This window comes from Numida meleagris, chromosome 9 (assembly GCF_002078875.1).
Source record: "Numida meleagris isolate 19003 breed g44 Domestic line chromosome 9, NumMel1.0, whole genome shotgun sequence".
NCBI lineage: Eukaryota > Metazoa > Chordata > Aves > Galliformes > Numididae > Numida > Numida meleagris.
The window spans coordinates 15527255-15544527 of NC_034417.1; the positions used below are offsets into that span (position 1 = coordinate 15527255).

Consider the following 17273-nt stretch of genomic DNA (forward strand, 5'->3'; position numbering starts at 1 on the left):
AGGGACTGTGGTGAATTGGTGTGAAGGAAGTGGGATTATTGCCTTAATTTCGGACAATGATAACCGAATGAGGTAAAAACAAAACTCGCTTCATTATATACAACAAAATGTAATTTATACCCAGGGATGCCTGTCCACTGAGATTTACATCATTTGCTGATAGCGATCACACTTATTACTTTTCTTCAAAGACTTTTTTCCCCCTTAAAAAAAAAAAAAGAGGGCATTTGTGCTAAATTGCCCAATGCTAGTGTGATAACTGTCAAAAGTTTGACATCAAAGGGAACTAATATTATTCAGTTACCAGAGGAGCTGTCTGTCCAAATAAGAATATCTTAATTACTGAATCACAACGGTAGAAAAGGGAACAGATCTGAAAAGGAGAGGGGCTGTGGAGGGGGGGGGGGGAGCTTTCAGTCTGTTCCTTTTTGATGAACCATCTATATTAGGCCACTGTGCGATTCTTAATCATGTTTAGTGGTTTATACCCTTTCTCTCTCCCCACCGGTCCTCTGAACTTTATAACTATATGTAAACACGTTGTCAGTTTGAAAATAATCTTCTCTGGGTTCTTGTTAGAAGAAATTTCAATCTTCTTCAGTTCTAGATTAGGCAGTCTAGTTTTCTCTATCGGTGAATGGACTGGGGTTTCTTGGACAATAATGTGCCAATTGTTGATGGTTTGTGACCCATAAAATGTGAGGGTGACTATTCTGGCTTTGGTATGTAATTATGCAAAACACTTTCTATAAAGGCTTGCCATCTGATCTAATGACAGTCCCTGCGGTCTATTTCAAAAAGGGAGGGTCTCTATATACAGTTCCTGAGAGAAAGAAAAGTAACATTTTGTTTTAATACAAGTTTTATGGGAAAAAATGGATAAATACAGAAACAGCCGAACACATACGCGGGCGATTGCGGGGCGATTTAAACTAATGACGCTCCGCTCTCATAACGGAACGGCAGCGGCACCGCGGCTCTGTGCTGTGCCGTGGGGGTAAGGACAAATTGAGCGAAGCCCCCTGCACGAGGAGCGAGCCCCTCTCCCGGCGCTGAGGGGCGCTCCGTGGGGCTGAGGGTCCCGCCCGGGTTCCCCCCCCCCGCCCCGGTCCGCAGGTGCCCCGTTCCGCTCCGCTTTGAGGTGCGGGGAGAGCCGGGTGCGCGCACACGAGGGGGAGCGGATGGGGGGGGGGGGGGGGGGGGGGGGGGTGGGCAGCGCCGTGCAGTCAGGAGGAGCTGAGAGGTAACGGCACCGAACTACGAGGAAACCACCGGGACAGACACCGGAGCCCCGCGAAGGGCCGGGGCTGCTGTTACACAGGCTAAGGAGCGTACAGAGATAAAAGTTACGCGGTGTTTTGTTGGGGCTTTCTGTTTTTTTTTTTTTCCCCCCCCCCCCCCCCCCCCCCCCTTTTTTTTTCCCATTTCGAAGGGAGGAACGCTAAAGGGCTGCTCTGCTTGCTACCAAATGACATTGCTGCTACGTCACGGGAGAAAACATAAACACTGCTGCCAATTTAAATTGATGTATAAAGATTAATGGGAGATGAAGCATCCTAACAACCTGGTTCCTAACGGCAGCAACACGCGTTGTTTCTGCAGCGCACACGCGCGTATAGGAAGGGACACAAGGACACGCACTCCCAGCTCGGGTTCTCTGTCCCACATCGCCATGATGTGTGTCCACCGTGACATGTTTAATTCCCCCGTGGACTACGCTAATACGATTTAAAAAAAAAAAAAAAAAAAAAGAGAAAAAAGAAAAGAAAGAAGAGAAGAGAGAAAGGCTGATTAAAAGGGAGAATCAACAAAATATCAACATGCCGCAGAGAGGAGGGAGGAATAGATAATTAGAAGCAAAAGAGGAGCAGGTAATTGTGATCTGAAATTAAATATGATGTTTAAGACGTCTCCTTTGTACCGCGGCGAAGATTTCAGATTCGTACACATAATAAACACTCAGGTTGTCATCTGGAGGTGCAAATCTGAAAGATATTCCAACAAATGAAGTGCTGGCAGAGAGAGGTATAAAGAGATCTCCGCCTGTCAGGGGTCAGACAGCCTGAGATTGCTTCTAGAGATCTTTTGAAAATTTCACACGATTGAAGGCTTAGGGGCTTTGCTGCGTTCGCATTTCAAACTCAGATCAGCGGGATCACAATCAAAAATAGAGGTCTGGAAAATTTTGATGCAAAGATGGCCACAGGCTTCAGCGGTTTTTTTTTCTTCCCTCCCAGACAGACACTCTGACATGGCTATGATCCCCGGGATGACAGAGTTGTCAGAAAAGAAAGAGAAAATAGCATCTTGTCTTGTAACTTCCTATCAGTCAAAAGGAATTTAGGATCCTCTTTCCAATAGAAGAGAGGGAGAGGGAGCGAGAGGGGGAGCGGGGGAAGACGCTTTCTTATCAAGCAAAGCGAAAAGAGTTCTGTGTTTTATAATTAATACCCCGCACCTAAACGTTTCTGATCTCTCCCTTTGCAGCCCTCCCACCCCATCACCTCCTTCTCCTCTACAATTTCAATTTTAGATCAATTAATGTCCTCTGAAGCCGTGTGCATAGCGATACAACGCTGGCTGCACGTATGTTCTTGTAACGCGTAAAAATCTACCATACGCGCTTACATGAAATACATTGAGACATATTGAGTGATGTTCTGTTTTTTAATTTAAACTCAGTTGTAAAGAGATTATTTTTACCATGAAGATCCCATCTCGTTGCCGTTTTATTTAAATCATCACATCGTTGCAAGAAATGTTGGTTAAGGTCCGAATAACGGACGGGAATAGAAAATACCAAGTGTCCCCCTCGGAGCAAAAGACGAATTAGACAAAAGGGAACCGTGTAAAAAGACATAGTCAGAATATTCCATTTCATAACTCTTTGGGAAAGGTCAGGTGCGATAGGAAGCGTTTTATCATCTCAGCTATCGCAAATGAATCGCTATTGATTTGTTGACCAGGAGGAAGAGTAGTTAACTCAGCTCAGGTCTAATTATTGAGGTTTCTAACAGAAGCGGGGCGGGTAACTTGCCGAATGGAGCGGGCTGGGTTCGGGAACGGGAGCGGCACGGGGCGCTCCTCCTCGTGGGCTGCGAGGCGCTGTGCGGGGCGGGGGGGCCGCTCCCCCTCGTCCCCAGGTGCTCCCCGAGCTCAGGTGTGGGGGGATACAGGAACCTGCCCCGAGTTTCCCACCCTGGGGGTTTGTTTGTTTAATTTTGTAGCCACCCCCTCCCCGGCTCCGGGAGCTGCCCCAGGAGTAGGGAGGACAGCGAAGCTGCCATCGGAAAGATGACTTGAGAGATATATATACATTTATTCTCAAGGAAAGAAGAGCAATTATTAACAAGGGCGAGGAACACTGTTAGCATTTGCACGGGACGCAAAATGATTCGGAGTAAGGGGAGATGCTGCCGAGCCGGGCAGCAGGAAACCACCTCTGCAGGGCGCCCCGAAGGGTGAGGTTTGCATCGCCGAACTTAGGATAAGAAAGCCAATATTTTGAAAAGCAAACTTTTCCATCCCCCCTCCGCCCCCTCCGAATCTGACAGCGGTACCTCTGGCGAATGACAACTCAATAATGAACTAAATATTCTTTTTTTTTTTTTTTCTTTCCCCCGAAGTAACCAGTTAATTAACAAATAACCCCCCCGTTCTGCGCGGACCCCGCATTTTCTAAATGAAGGGCGATAGTTTTAAGCCAAAAAATTACCGCCGAACTTCAGGGTGCGAAGAAAAAAACTTTGGAGACGCGTTTGATGCGCGTTTAACTCTGCGGGGAAGATTTCGGGGCGATGCCACCGAAACGAACCTACGCGGCAGTGGGAGCAATTCCCTGCAGATAATAAAGAGGAACGAAAAGAATAAAAACGCGATATGAAATAATTCGGACATTCAGCCTTGGGTCGATTTAAACGGCGCCCAGAAATGTCTGCTGGCGTGGGATTTTTTTGTTTTCTTCGCCCCCCAAATTGCATAAAGCTGAATGAGGGGGTCCAGGCGATCTGCCCGCATCTGGCGATGCGTTTTCGGGTGCAGCTTTAGGAACGGGGAAATATAGAGTGAAAATCTGAAAAAAAAAAAAAAGCAAAAAACTTAGGAAGGAGTAAGATCAAAGGCGTTCTACGGCGGGTGGGGACGGGCAGAAATGGGTTTTTATAAGAACTATTTCCCTCCTCGGGGGGAAAAAAAGTGTTTTTGCACAACTACGACGTACGGTCGGGCTCGTGCCGATTTTTCCGCTTTTACCCTAACAAAGTGTATTCGGGGAAAAAAAAAAAAGGTGCGGAAACTGATGGAAGTTCTGAACGTGCCTTTGCGATCGAGCCGCCCTCGGGAGCAGCCCGTCGGTGCATCGCGGTCCTATTTGGGGTCCCAAAAAGCGGGGCCCGTCCCGCCCTGGGAGCCGGCACCTGGCGAGAGGGGACAGCGGCACCAAACCAGCCCCGCTGGGGGAAAACGCTGCCGGCCGCGCAAGGACGCGGGGCGGGAGTTCAGCTCCCGAACTGTGACTCGGGAAGAGTCAAAAAAATGAACTACTGAAGTCGCGGGGGGCGCGGGGAGTGAGCGGTGATGCCCCTCCGGGGGGCTTTGGGGAGGCGGAGGGAGAGGAGGTAGAGAATTTGTATTCCTCTCAGCCCAGAGATGGACAAGATTGTCCTGACAACTGCAGAGCGGGGGGGCTCGGACCTTTGTTCTGGGGCTGAGGATTGCGGTTTGGGGATGGCGACTGCTGCTTGCTTTGCTTTTAAAGAAAACGGGACGGTCCGGCGCTGGAGACGGAGATTTTGTTCCAGAAAGTTTTCACTGCCCGAGTTCTCTCTCTCTCTCTCACACTTTTTTTTTTTCTTTTTCTGTTTTGAAACGTGGCCAACAGCTTCCTAATAAATGTGGAAATTAATGGAACCCTTTCTTGGCGTCCATAAGCCGGGTCAGGAGCTGGCAAGAGGGCCCGATCCTGTCTCCCTTTCTGAGCGAAATCCACCTGGCACCCACCCCGCTTTCTCTTTTTGGGTGTATATGTGTGCCTACATCACCTTAACACTCGAAATCGAGCTGCCTCGTCCCACCTCCCCCAGCGTTCCCCTCAGGACGGGCTCAGTGCCCGCAGCCGGACCGACCCCAGCCCCGATCCCGGCCCGGCCCCTCCAGCCCCGCGGGCACAGGGGAAGGGCTGGGGCACGGCACGGGGCTCCTCAATGAAATGGAAACATCACTTCCATGCGCTGAACTGCAAACACCTCCTACGGCACAGACGCCTTTTCATATAGCCGCGAGTAAATTAAATCCCCCTTAAATCTTCCAAATTGCAACAGGAGACGGCAGCTAATATTACCATTAATTGAAACGAGAGCTGCGCTTGAGTTATGGGGAGTTTCACTCGGGTTTTTTACATGGGTGATTTAGGGCTGCTTTCGGGCTGCTTCGGCTTTATCTCCGCACCTTGCAGCCCTGACATTTTACCTTCGGGCTGAAAAAGGATGCTCGGCCACAGTCTATACCTACGGCCTGTAATGTATATATACATATATACCGCTGCACTTCCGCGCAGTTGGCTCTAAGCACACGGATGTCTGTGTGTGGCACATCCATCCCCACCCGCGTGTGCACCTCTGGGGTCAGCAGAGCGCTGCGGACCCGCTGGGTTTGGGGGAGCGGGGACCGGGGGGGCTGTGCGAGGGGGCGGCCGGAACCGTTCGCAGGCACCGAGACCGCTGTGGAGATTTCACATGATCTCCCTAATTCCACGTTTTATATTTTATGATTTCTTGCCAGCATCTCAGTGTGTTTCTGTTTAGATATACTAAGCTCCTTGAAATTAATTAACCTGTGGTCAGCGACAAAAAAAGTAATACTGGTTAAGCTATATTCCTTTACAGCGTTTGGTCACAGTTAGTTACAGAATTTTCCAGCTGTGAAGATGATGTACACTATTTACTGTAATTGAATTGCTGTTATAACACCTTTCAAGAGGAAAAGTGATACACGACAAAAGTTTCGCCGGCGCTCGGGCCCTCTTTTTTTTTTTTTTTTTTTTTTCCCCCGTTTATCCGCAAGAAAAACTACAGCCGAGCCGCTGCGCTCGCAAAGGCTGCGCTGCGCCCGGAGGATGCGGCCCCGCGGAGCGCTCCGGGAGTCGTTCCGCACCGCACCGCGCAGCGCAGCGCGGGGCCGGGCAGCGGGCAGCGGGCTCAGCCCCGCAGGGACCTCCCGGCCCCCGGGCTCCGCGCTGGGAGGGGGTGGCCCTCGGGGGGAGGCTCCGTGCGCTGCGCGCTGAGATCCCGCGGTCGGGGCGGCAATGGGATTTATTCCCTTCCAACTCGTAATAGATTCTCTAGAGCATCACAGAGGCTGTTTTATCAAGTCAATTCAAAGCAGGCTGTTCATTAGATCCCGTTATTACTAAAAGGGGACGATCAGTTGGAAAAAAAATCTACCTAATTTGGAGGGGGAAAAAAAACCCACACAGGTTTTAAATAATTTCTGTAACTTTTGCTACCTTTGGCGTTTTTGGCAAGAGAACAAATAAAAACCCGGAGGAGTTAGAAGTGTTTTTTTCCTCTCCTTTTTTTTTTTTTTTTTTCTTCTCAGCGCCACATAACAGCCTTTCCTCCTTCAACTTCAAAGAGGACTGAAAGGACAAACATTCTGATACGGCTAATAATACACGGAGAGAAAGAATTTGCATTCCTTAGCAAATATAAGTGCTCATTAATAGAATCATGTATTTGGCTAAGAACATCTTGCCAGTACCGCTGGGAGATAGAAAGCGTGCATGTGGGGAGGGCTTCGGGAAGAGTTTTGATTGACGTTGTAGGAGCCGCATCTTCCCCCTTTCCCCCAGCCATATATATTAGGTCAACGATTACTAGTAAATAAAAAATTAAAAAAAAAAAAAAAAATAAAAAAAAAAAAAAAAAGGAAGTAATAATCATAAAGGAACAGATGGGGACAGAGTGCCCTGCGACTTCTGAAAGGCACAGCAAGGACTCGCTGCCTATAAATTCATCAAGATAATGCTAATTGCGCTCGCAGGCCGTGCCGCAGCTCCGGGTGGGCCGCGTGCTGCGGCCCAAAACCCGCGGATCCCACGCATCCGCGGATCCCACGCACCCTCGCCCGCACCGCACCCGCGTCTGCTCCGCGCCCTTTTTGCGCTCCCCCCTTCCACCCTCGTTTCTCTCCACCTGCGAGGTTTGCGCGGACGCGGCTCCGGCTGCGCGGAGGGGTGCGGAGGAGCGCGGGGAATGCGCGGTGCCACGAGGGCGGCTTCCAGCCCAACGTCCCGGACGCGCACAGCGGGAGCGGGGCAGGGATTTATTTTGCCGTTGATCCGGGGCTTAGCGAACCTTCGGGGTTGTCCCTGCGAGCTCTGCCCCCCACCCAGCACTTCAGCGTGCCCTAAGCAGACAGGGTTCTTTGCAAAACGGGGTACGAAATGGTAAAGAAAATTAAAGTCGCGTTCTGGTTAAACCTTCGGGAGTTTGAACGGGCTAAGGACAATCTGGGCACGCTCTTCTCCAGGGGGGAATAAAGCAACTTCAGGAGGAGCCCAGGAAAGCTCCTGTGGGCAACACTATGCTGTCTCCAGTGCAATGAATTACATCAAAAGGACAAAAACTTAAAGAAATGAAATAGAACTTTGCCTGTTAGGGGGTTTATTTGGGGATCACTCCTGCTCTCCTGGCTTACACCTCCAGTCAGTGATTCACCTCTTGGTGCAAAGACAGAACATAACAAATACTGAGCTGGGTGTGTGCGGTGCTGGACCGGAGCTGCAGCCAGACACTGGGACCAGAATTTGATCTCTTGGGTTTTTAGCATCTCGTTTATAAAATGTCACAATGAAACTGTGTTTTAAAGCTGCATGTATCTCAAACTGTTATTTTTGAAGGATTTGGTGAGTTTGTTATCATCTCAATCTTTACCATCAGGTTTGGATATCTTTCTAGAGATGAACCCTTCACTCAGCCTCAGGGTTCATAGCTCGGTGTGAACACTGAGGAAGGATACAGCCCTCCGGTGAGAGTTTTACTGCTTCAAACTTTCCTGCTAACAGATCCCTGCTGGCTTTCCCCCTTCAGGTTTATTTAAAGAAGGTGTCTTTGCCTGAGAATTTCTTGTTTTGTATTGGAAGCAGCTTTTTTTACACCTACACGTGAGCGTATTTGCATTACTGAAACACAGCTGAACACAATTTGCCTCTGACTTCAGTGGGACCATATTTCATCGGGGATGCACAAGAATGCTGGAGGAACCACGCTCAGGGAGCGTCACATGTGGTTCTCAGTGGATGGTGAGAGCAGAAACATCCTTTGGCTTCAAAGCAGTCCTGGGTTTTATTAGCATAATCAGGAGAAATTGTCGGCCAGGGGCTGGCTGTTGGTTTAGGCCCAGCGGTCATTGGTCTAATAACCTTCTGACTGAGGTTGGGATTAAAAAGTCAAAAGTTTTTGGCTCATTCAGCAAGTGGGACCCTCCGTCTGAGCACGCCGATGTCTGCGTTGGCTCTTTGTTCTGCCCCAGTGGTCCCCAGCCCACGCCGGCCCAGGGATAATAATATCAAGCAAGGAATGCACTGTCTTTTTTTTTTTTTCCTCCCCCTTCCCCATCCTTTCTCACTCTTATGGCTGTGAGCAGCCTCAGAGGGTCCATAAGGTTAACAAATTGGGAATTTCAACCCCGCTTTGTTTCAGCCTCCCTGGCGGCTTTGCTGCGGGGCCGTGAACCCGGGGATCCCAACTGACTGCCCCACAGCCCCCAAGCTTGATCCTCAGCGTGGATCTTTGGGGATGAAACAAAATGTTTCAGACACAACAAACTGGACATCTATTTCATCAGGGAGAGGAAAAAAAAGAAAAATTTTCATCAGCTCTAACGAGAGATGCTAAGATATTTTGGTATGTCGGTAGGCTGCCTCCTGCTCCTCACAGCTGGAACAAACATGCTCCCTAATCTGTTGGCCCCTACAAATTATTTTTTTTTTCCCCAGATAATACCTTTTCTTCACATCAGAGCGCTGAGTATCAGTAGCACGCACTTGATGCTTTCCAGTGCTCTCTTTAGCAGTGCTGGGTCATTGCCAGCCTTCAATTTACCTGCCCGCTCCCTTATCTCTAGGCTGTGGATCCATCCTGTGCTGGATTTCCTAGATACAATGGTGTCTTTCTGTGCAAGCTATTGTTTTATAATTCAGCAGCTCTATCAGTGCAAAAAGTCTGTTTTGTTTCTCTGTTAACCCAATCAGGGGATCTGCTTTTACCCCGAGCTTGTGTTATAGGATTCAGCTCCTCCAAACTCTGCCTGAGACCAGCCGCGCTGGACCACCTACAGGACCTGCTCCTCTCACCCTGATCCTTCAGCACTATGGCAGCAATCTGCGGCCCAGTGCTGGAGGGTACTCATGTGTGTTGGCTGCTTTATCAAGAGATGCTATCTCCTGTTTCAAGGGATTGTTATTAGCAGCTTGTTCTTGACTCCGAGTGGCTCGATGGTGCATTTTTGGACCTGACCAATTTTTTCCCCTTTGTTTATAGGTTTGCTTAGTGCACAGATTTAATTCTTGCTTCTGTATTTTTCTGAATTTTGATTTTCCTGTAAACACAGTGTATTTTCTGGAAGGAATTCTTCTCCAGCCCCTATGTGCTCCTCTGCTGAGTACTGCTTTGCTCCTAGGTACAACTCTGCTGTCTTTGTACTTCTTACTTGCAGGAGGTATCAGGAGGCTGAGCTGTGCCCAACCTTCTTTACATACCACGGGTTGAACAATGCCATGAAAGACTTTTCTAACACAAAACATCTTTTTCATTCAAAAAGCAGTGACCAGCAATTGTAGGAGTGGAGCTGGGACTTTAGCCAGGCACTTGCAGACCAACGTTACCGCATCGTCTGTAAGAGAACTGTTGCCTCCGGGTGGACCATCGTCTTTCCCAGACCAGAGCTCTTCCCTGCACATCTCATCCCCTGCAGCTGCATTGGCAGTGGCCCATTTCCAAAGTGCTGTCACCCACATTTATTCAATACTTGTCATGGTACAGTCTTCTGGAAGCAGGATCCAGGCTGAAGCGACAGATAACAGCTTGTTGTGCTGTTGACACAGTTGTGGATCCCATGACTCCCCATATTCCTCGTTTTAGAGAAGCATTCCAGCTTTCCTGCTGTTTGAAAAGCCTTCCTTTCATTAAATTGTGCTGATGCCACAGAAAATTGTCAGCTGTCCATCGTTTCCCCAGGCAGGGAAAATATATCTGTATATGTATGTATATATGTATGTATAATCACAGCAAGGGGAGGGAAGGGTCAGGTGTTGCTATGGAAAGAGACTATTAATGTGTAACAGAACTGGTCATACGGGAGGTGCACAAAATGAGCCTTTCAAAGGAAGGTCACAGGCAGCCCAGCCTCTCTTTGGGAGACACCTGTCCCAAATTTGATAATTTGATAATTTCTTCCCCCCATTATTTCCCTTTGCTCATGGCTCTTTGGCCAGATTTTCAAGCATCTAAAGGTATCCTGTGCTAAAATGGTCTGGATTCATTCAGAGAGCAGATTTCTACAAGGTGTGGTCTTGAATGCTTTATGAAGAGCTTATAGCCAGATCCTGAGGGTGTATAAATTACTGTAAGTTTCCAAAAGTTCAGCTTATGCCAGCTGAGCACCTTATGCCCATGAAATGACTTTTACTTTTAATAGGAGCATCCAGAAGGAAAGAAGGTGAAGAGTGAAGCAAGAGGAGAGAAGAATGTCCCTGTATTGCTTTCCAGTCTGTCATGGTCATGGACTCCATTAGGTATGACTGCTTTGACCAACCTGTGGCAGGTGGAGCCAACTCTGTTCTTACACATTAACTCCAGCTCTGGCCAAGAGAAGGGAGTGGAAGATGATCTCCTGGTATCTTTGAAGAACTGGTTTCTCTTTGCTCCATGCATGACCATCCAGATGCATGCATCTTCCCGAGGCACCCAGCGTTGCCCTCTGCTCCAGTCTTTCTCTGTACGCCCCATGGAACATGAGGGATGTATTAGTAACAATGGTACCTTGATTGCATTTGAAAGTAATGAGACAAAAACTGGGATTGCTAGCTGAATTTTTCATCTATAAAACGCAGGTTGCACTCTGCAGTATCATAGAACCATTGAATAGCTCAAGTTGGAAGGGTTAATGAAAGATCCATAAGGATCATTGAATCTAGCTACTGGAACACGCACCCCAGTCTGGGTGTTTCTATACCATTATAAGAGTTATGCCTTGGGTTGCCTTAGCTTCATCCTGACTGGGTTCCCCTTAATAAGGGAACTAAAATAAAGCAGTAAATGAATTTCTTCCTGGAAGACTGTAGCAGAAATGCTAAGTCATGGCCTGAACCAATGATGGAGCACCTGGTGGGAAGGCAGGGCCAGCCCAGGGGAGCTCAGGTGTATGCAATGCACCTGAGTGACCAGAAGGGGTGGAGCCAGGATCCACCCCTTCCCAGCCCTCATTTAAGGGTTGACAGTGGAGGTGAGGGTATCTTGCTGGAGATCCCTGTGTGCCTGAGACCTTCTGAAGGTAAGCAGCTTATTTCCTTTATTTCTGCACTCACAGCTGTTGCATTTGAGCAAATCCTCACTTGCTGCAGCCTGGGACCTTCCTGCACTGCTGCCCTTGGTGCACTTTCCTTTGCTTTACAAAGGTGGTGTTTTTCAATATATTTCACTTTTCCAGCTCCTGCTATTTTTTTCTCACAGGCTACAGGACCCCCTGTTAGCGTCATCGCTCCTGGTCTCTTGGAAGTGGCCTTACAGAGCACAAGGTCTGTCCCGGCTGAAATCTGCTGTTTGGGGTGAGGAGAAGGAGCAGGAGGTGCTCTCTGCCTACTGGGGTCATGGGCACAGTTCTTACACCAGTCATGCCACAAGCACTGCTTTATTTTGTGCTGCCTGCCAGCCTCAATTTCAACTTCTTACAAGACTTTTGTTTGCTACAGAAAACATCAGAGGACTGGGGACTGCTGGCCTATATAGAATAAGGAATGTTGATTTAACTGTTAAAGCATTAACATTTCCTTGGTGTCTCTTGTTTTTAGCTCTTTCTGATTTCCTCGGGAGTAGTTTGACTGATTCTGATATTTTTGAGTTGCTCAGGACCCTAAAAATCCCAGATCCTTAAATCCAGGTAAGAAATCATTGCATCTGGCTCTTGCTTATTTCCTGTCTTTGTGGTCTGGGTGTGCCTCCTTCTCCCAGGCACATATGTGTGTGCATACACACAGTCAACATGAGGAGGGAAAGAATGAGGTTTATCTGCCTCTCTGGGAATCACATCTGGGAAAAGCAGAATTGGTCTCTTCCTACAGCACTGAGGAACAAATTTGGGGTGTTCTCCATGACCCTTCTCCGTACATCTCAGTCTGGGCTGCAGACCCAGCTGCTGTGTGGGGGCTGTCCCTCCTTCCTCCCAGCTCAGTGATAGAATTCTAGTGAGTGTAGAGAGGCAAATGGCAGAACACTTGCAAATATTTCAAGAGTTTTTGCTTATCAGTGTTCAGTGCTCTGGTTAGTCATTATTTCATAGCAGGAGAAATAGAGCCTCAGTGTTCCTCAAGTGATACCCATGAGGTGACAATCACGGGGGCTCTGCTGAACTTCCTGATATTAAGGCAGCTAAAGTGCTGTTCAGATGTAATCCAATCAGCAAGGCGCGACTCCAGGCAAGCTGGCAAACTGAGCTGATGAGCACCTAGCGCACAGCACCTACTCAAAGTGCTGGGATAAGGGTCAAGGTGCTTCCTGACATGTGATTATCAGTGGTCACTGGTGATACAGAGGAGACTGGTAAGAAGGGGAGGGAGATGATAAGAATGGGCTCATGGTGTCCCTGGGGCAGACAAAAGAAGAGTCAGAAAGAAACACTTCTATTTTCTGGAGCAAATAGATTAATTAGTGAGAAGAGTTGGTTTTGCAGAGCAGGCTTTCTTCACAAATGGGCCTGAATAGTACCATTATAGAGATGAGGTCTCCACAGGCTTGTATTTCTTCTCTTGGGAAACCATGTTTTGTTAGGTGGTGAGGGAAGAGTGATCCGATCTCCTTAGTCCTACCAGTAAATCTATCCCCAGTAAAAACAAATCTTAGTAAATAGAAAAGCCTTTTTTTGTTTGTTTGGATGCTTCTCTGTGTGATAACACTTGCCTTGTTTAAAAGGTGTCCGTCCAACAACACAGCAATAGCTCCTTAAAGGCAAAAAACATTTACAGGATAAATTTCTTCTGATGAAGGAAAGTGGGGGTCTCTGTCATCTTATACCATTCTTACACACTTCATATTTAGTGCCCATTTTACATTTAAAAAAACAGCTTATGTCATAGATTAGCAAGTAGCTTGAATGTAGCAGCTATGATCTTCTAACTTTTTAAGGCTCCCACTTCAGGAACATTTCTTACAGGGTAGGACCATTGGCCACCAGAGTGCTGTGAAGAGTGGGTACCAGGACTGGAGGATGAAAGGCTGTGGTAGAAGATATGGCTAAGCAGAGAATCCAAGCTGGCATTATTGGTGAAGAAGGAAACTGGGATAGAGTAAGGAAGAATGGCATGAAAAAAGCAAGCACATGGGCAACTGAAAGGAGAGACTAACAGGTATTACCTTGCTGTAGAATGGAAGAAAAAGGAGTGTAAAAGATGTCTGGAAGAAAGACACAAGGTGCTGAGAGAAGTGATTTGTTGCTTGGGCTTGGACTGGATGACAGATGGGAGGCTGCAGTGAGGAATGAGACACAGAAGGGAGAAGGGGGCAGACAGCAGAATGAGCTGGACCTTGGGTGGGCAGCAGAGGGGAGGTGACAGGCGGCATGGTTTGGGGGAGGCTGGCTGCCAGCCCTCCTGGGTGATGGAGTGGCATTGTCAGTAGTGGGATTGTCAGGGATGGCAGGTGACAAGGTGTGGGCAATATGGAGCAGAAAACGTTCATCCCTCACCCCTGATGTGGGAGGGGTGAGCTCAGTTTCTCGCAGTACAGTTCCTCAAAATCCAGGGCCATCTGGACACAGTCCTGTCCCTCGCACAAGCTGTCACCCAGGAATTGCTCAGGCAGCCGTGACTAGCTGGTGCATCTGGGAGTATCTGTGCTCATGGCCAGGAGGGCAGATGGCACCAGATTCACTACAGTGGCTTTGCAGCACCTGGTACCCCTGTTTTGGTGGGGGGTCCTGTGGAGCCAGGTGAGCTTTGCCTTGGGCACTGTGGTGTCACTTGATTTGGTGGTACAGGGCTGCTCTGCCACATTGACCCAGCAGTCTCCCTGACGCCTTCAATATCATTGTGCAAATATTTGGGGATAGGTGTGCTCCTTTCCAGCTGGCCTTCTAGTGTTGGGCATTGCTGAAGAGCAGCCTGAGGTGGGTGATGAAGGAGGACAGTGGACCTCAGCTGACATCATCTCAGCAATGTGTTTGCAGTGACTGATGTCCTCAGCCCGCTCCCCTTGGTGTTTTGTGTTGCTCAAGAAATGGGTATGAAGAAGAGTCACTGAAAACACTGGTCACTCTGCTTGCATACACCTACACATCAGGAACTGTTTTCTTCAAGAAATATTTTATTAGCACTTTGCCATCCTAGTAACAGTACTAGCTTTTCATAGCAGCTGTGATATGGAATTTGTCAAAAAATAAAATGCTTTTGGGCAAGAAAGTGATGTTGTGTGTTTATTACTGATCTTAGAGCTGTGGAAAACAACAAAGTCTGCAGCTCTTCATTTTTCACTAGAGAGGGTGGGGGATGGAAAAAAAGATATTAAGGCTCCAGTAAGGATACCACCAAACTGTGTTAGAGAAGATAACTTGGGAAGCAACTGATGACTGCAAATTAGTCAGAGGGTTGGCTTGCTCTGGCTGAAGAGCCCCGGCCATTCCCTCTCTCACCTCAGGCTCTGCCCCCTCCTAGTGCTGGTCCTGGGAGAGAGACAGGAGTCATGGTCAGCTCATCCATCCGCAGCCCTAATGAACTGCTGCCGGAGGAGATCGGGAGACTTTTTAGTGCTCCAGCCAGAGCACTGGGTTGACTCCCATATATGAATATATTCATTCTACTGGAAAATATAAATGTCCAAAAATAAATTACTTCAGTTTCAGTTAAACTTTAAGACTTCTCAAATCTAGGTAGGCTTTCTGGTCAAAACCTTGGAGGGAGAGATCCTTACATGAGGATAAAGGCATTGAGTGGCTGTGAAGGTATTCACCAAGCAAAAAAAAAAAGGAAAGTTAAATGAATGGCTTGAACATGTTCCTTTCTCTGCATCATAAATGGGTTTCCTAAGCATTAATTTATTAGCTGTTGGGAAGACAGGAGGAGAATAATGAGAAGAAAGAAAACTTGAGACTGATGGATTTACAACTCTTTTACTTGTACTTTGTTACGTACCACAACAATGTATATAACAAATTAATGTGCAAGAAAATTGTGAACTACCTTGTAGCAGAAATGCTAAGTCACAGCTTAAACCAGTGATGGAGCACCTGGTGGGAAGGTGGGCCAACCCAGGGGAGCTCAGGTGCATGCAATGCACCTGAGTGACCAGAAGGGATGGAGTCAGGATCCATCCCTTCCCAGCCCTCATTTAAGGGCTGGCAGTGGAGGTGAGGGTATCTTGTTGGACATCCCCGTCTATCTGAGGCCTTCCAAAGGTAAGCAAATTTTCTTCTTTTGTTTTTGTGTCCATGGCTGCTACATTTGGGCTTGTTTTCTTTTGCTGCAGCCTAGGATTGTGCCACTCCATTATTGTTGCTTTACTTTCCATCACATTATAGCATTACAGCATTACATACCTATAAACAGGTAAGTAACTGTAATTCAAGTGGTAGATGACAGAGAGCAGTCCAGAAATCCTACGTTAAACTCTGGCAAATGCACTTTACTCAATAGAAGCTCCTGCCTCTCTTGATTGTACACCATGCTTTGGGACTGCATGAATGTGACAACTTAGGAAATTCATTTAACCAAAAGATCAGTTGTACGTCTCTCTTGGGTCACCCTAAACTTCTCTTGTGGGTGACACAGTAGCTCTGACACTGCTACTTGAAAAAGCACAATGTGGTTCATGGCAGTGACATGTTAGATACGAACGTTAATAACAATAATATTATTATTACCAAATTAGAAACACAAAGGCAACAGAAGAAACAAAGTAGTGGCAAAACCTGTTAACAACAAAGTCAGAACCCAGGTGGTTAAATCACAATGGAGAATAAAACCGAGAGAACGCTAGATTTAGAAGCCCACTCTGAGTATGGTGCTACTAGGGAAGATCAGCCCATAACTGCATTGCAGCTGTCCAATTCCATCGTGTCCTACGAGGCCTTGTGCAGTGCAGAGCCCCTCAGCTCCTCTGCTCACATAGCAAGCAGCAGTGACCCAGAGGTACCTTTGCCCGCCCTGCAGAAGGAGCAGGCTGGCCTTGGGCTGTCAGAATGATTTATCTCATGTGTAAGACGTGGCCCCTCTAAGGGTCTGGAGATGGCTTTACACTCACTAACGCAGAAAGATTCAGGAGTATTAAATGAATACACACTGAGTGGCTTCAGTGTTCAACATTCATTAATTTCAAAACAAGGAAAGTTTTAAAACTTTTTTTGTGTGTGTGATTTCTTTCTTTCTCTCTCTCTCTCTCTCTTTTTTTCCCCCTTTTCTTTTTTCTTCTGATGAGCTTTCTCTCTATGAACACAGCTTCTGGGTGTCCAAGCTGTCATTAAAATCAAAGGGAGTCTGAACGCAAAGCAAAAGTACAGTTGTCACTTTAGTTTACTCATGCTTGTCCCAGAAAATGAAAAGAGGCTTTTCTGACTCTGTTTTTTTTTCCTGCACGTGTGCAGTGCAGTGGCATTTGGAGTTAAACTTCCTATTGTCATGTTGGAAACCCAAACCGTGAACGCAAATCCCCTGATGGCTTAGTAGCAGATTTCTGAGTCTCATTGCAGGGACATCTTTGAGAATTTGGCCCCATGTTGCAGTGATAAAGTGACAGATTCCTCCCGTACTGAAATTCTGGTGAGCAGAGTGCCTGGAGGTTTGGCTGCTTTGCCAGGATTAGAGTCTGAGTTTTAAAGACTGTAGCTTATTTTTTTCCCCCAAAGAGGCATAAAAATGGAGAGATCTGCTTTTAGGGAAAAACAAATCCATGAAGACACACAAGTGCAGAGCTGTCCTATCTGACTGGTGCTCGTGTTCTCCGAGCTGAGCTGTGCTCCCCTTGCTGAATTGCTCTGCCAGAACACAGGCCTGTTTTCTTCTCTTCTCCCAT

General features: G+C 47.5%; 1 long non-coding RNA gene across 2 annotated transcripts in view; it reads left to right on the plus strand.

Moving 5' to 3' along the window:
• Positions 1-14421, plus strand: part of LOC110403924 — a 25026-nt gene extending 10605 nt beyond the window's left edge. The window contains exons 2-5 of one of the 2 annotated variants that reach the window (XR_002441913.1): positions 10696-10792; positions 11730-11794; positions 12068-12156; positions 13426-14421. This is a non-coding gene — a long non-coding RNA (uncharacterized LOC110403924). Of the gene's footprint in view, positions 1-10695; positions 10793-11514; positions 11551-11729; positions 11795-12067; positions 12157-13425 lie in introns of those variants that run through there. The other variant, XR_002441912.1, reaches the window with a different exon arrangement.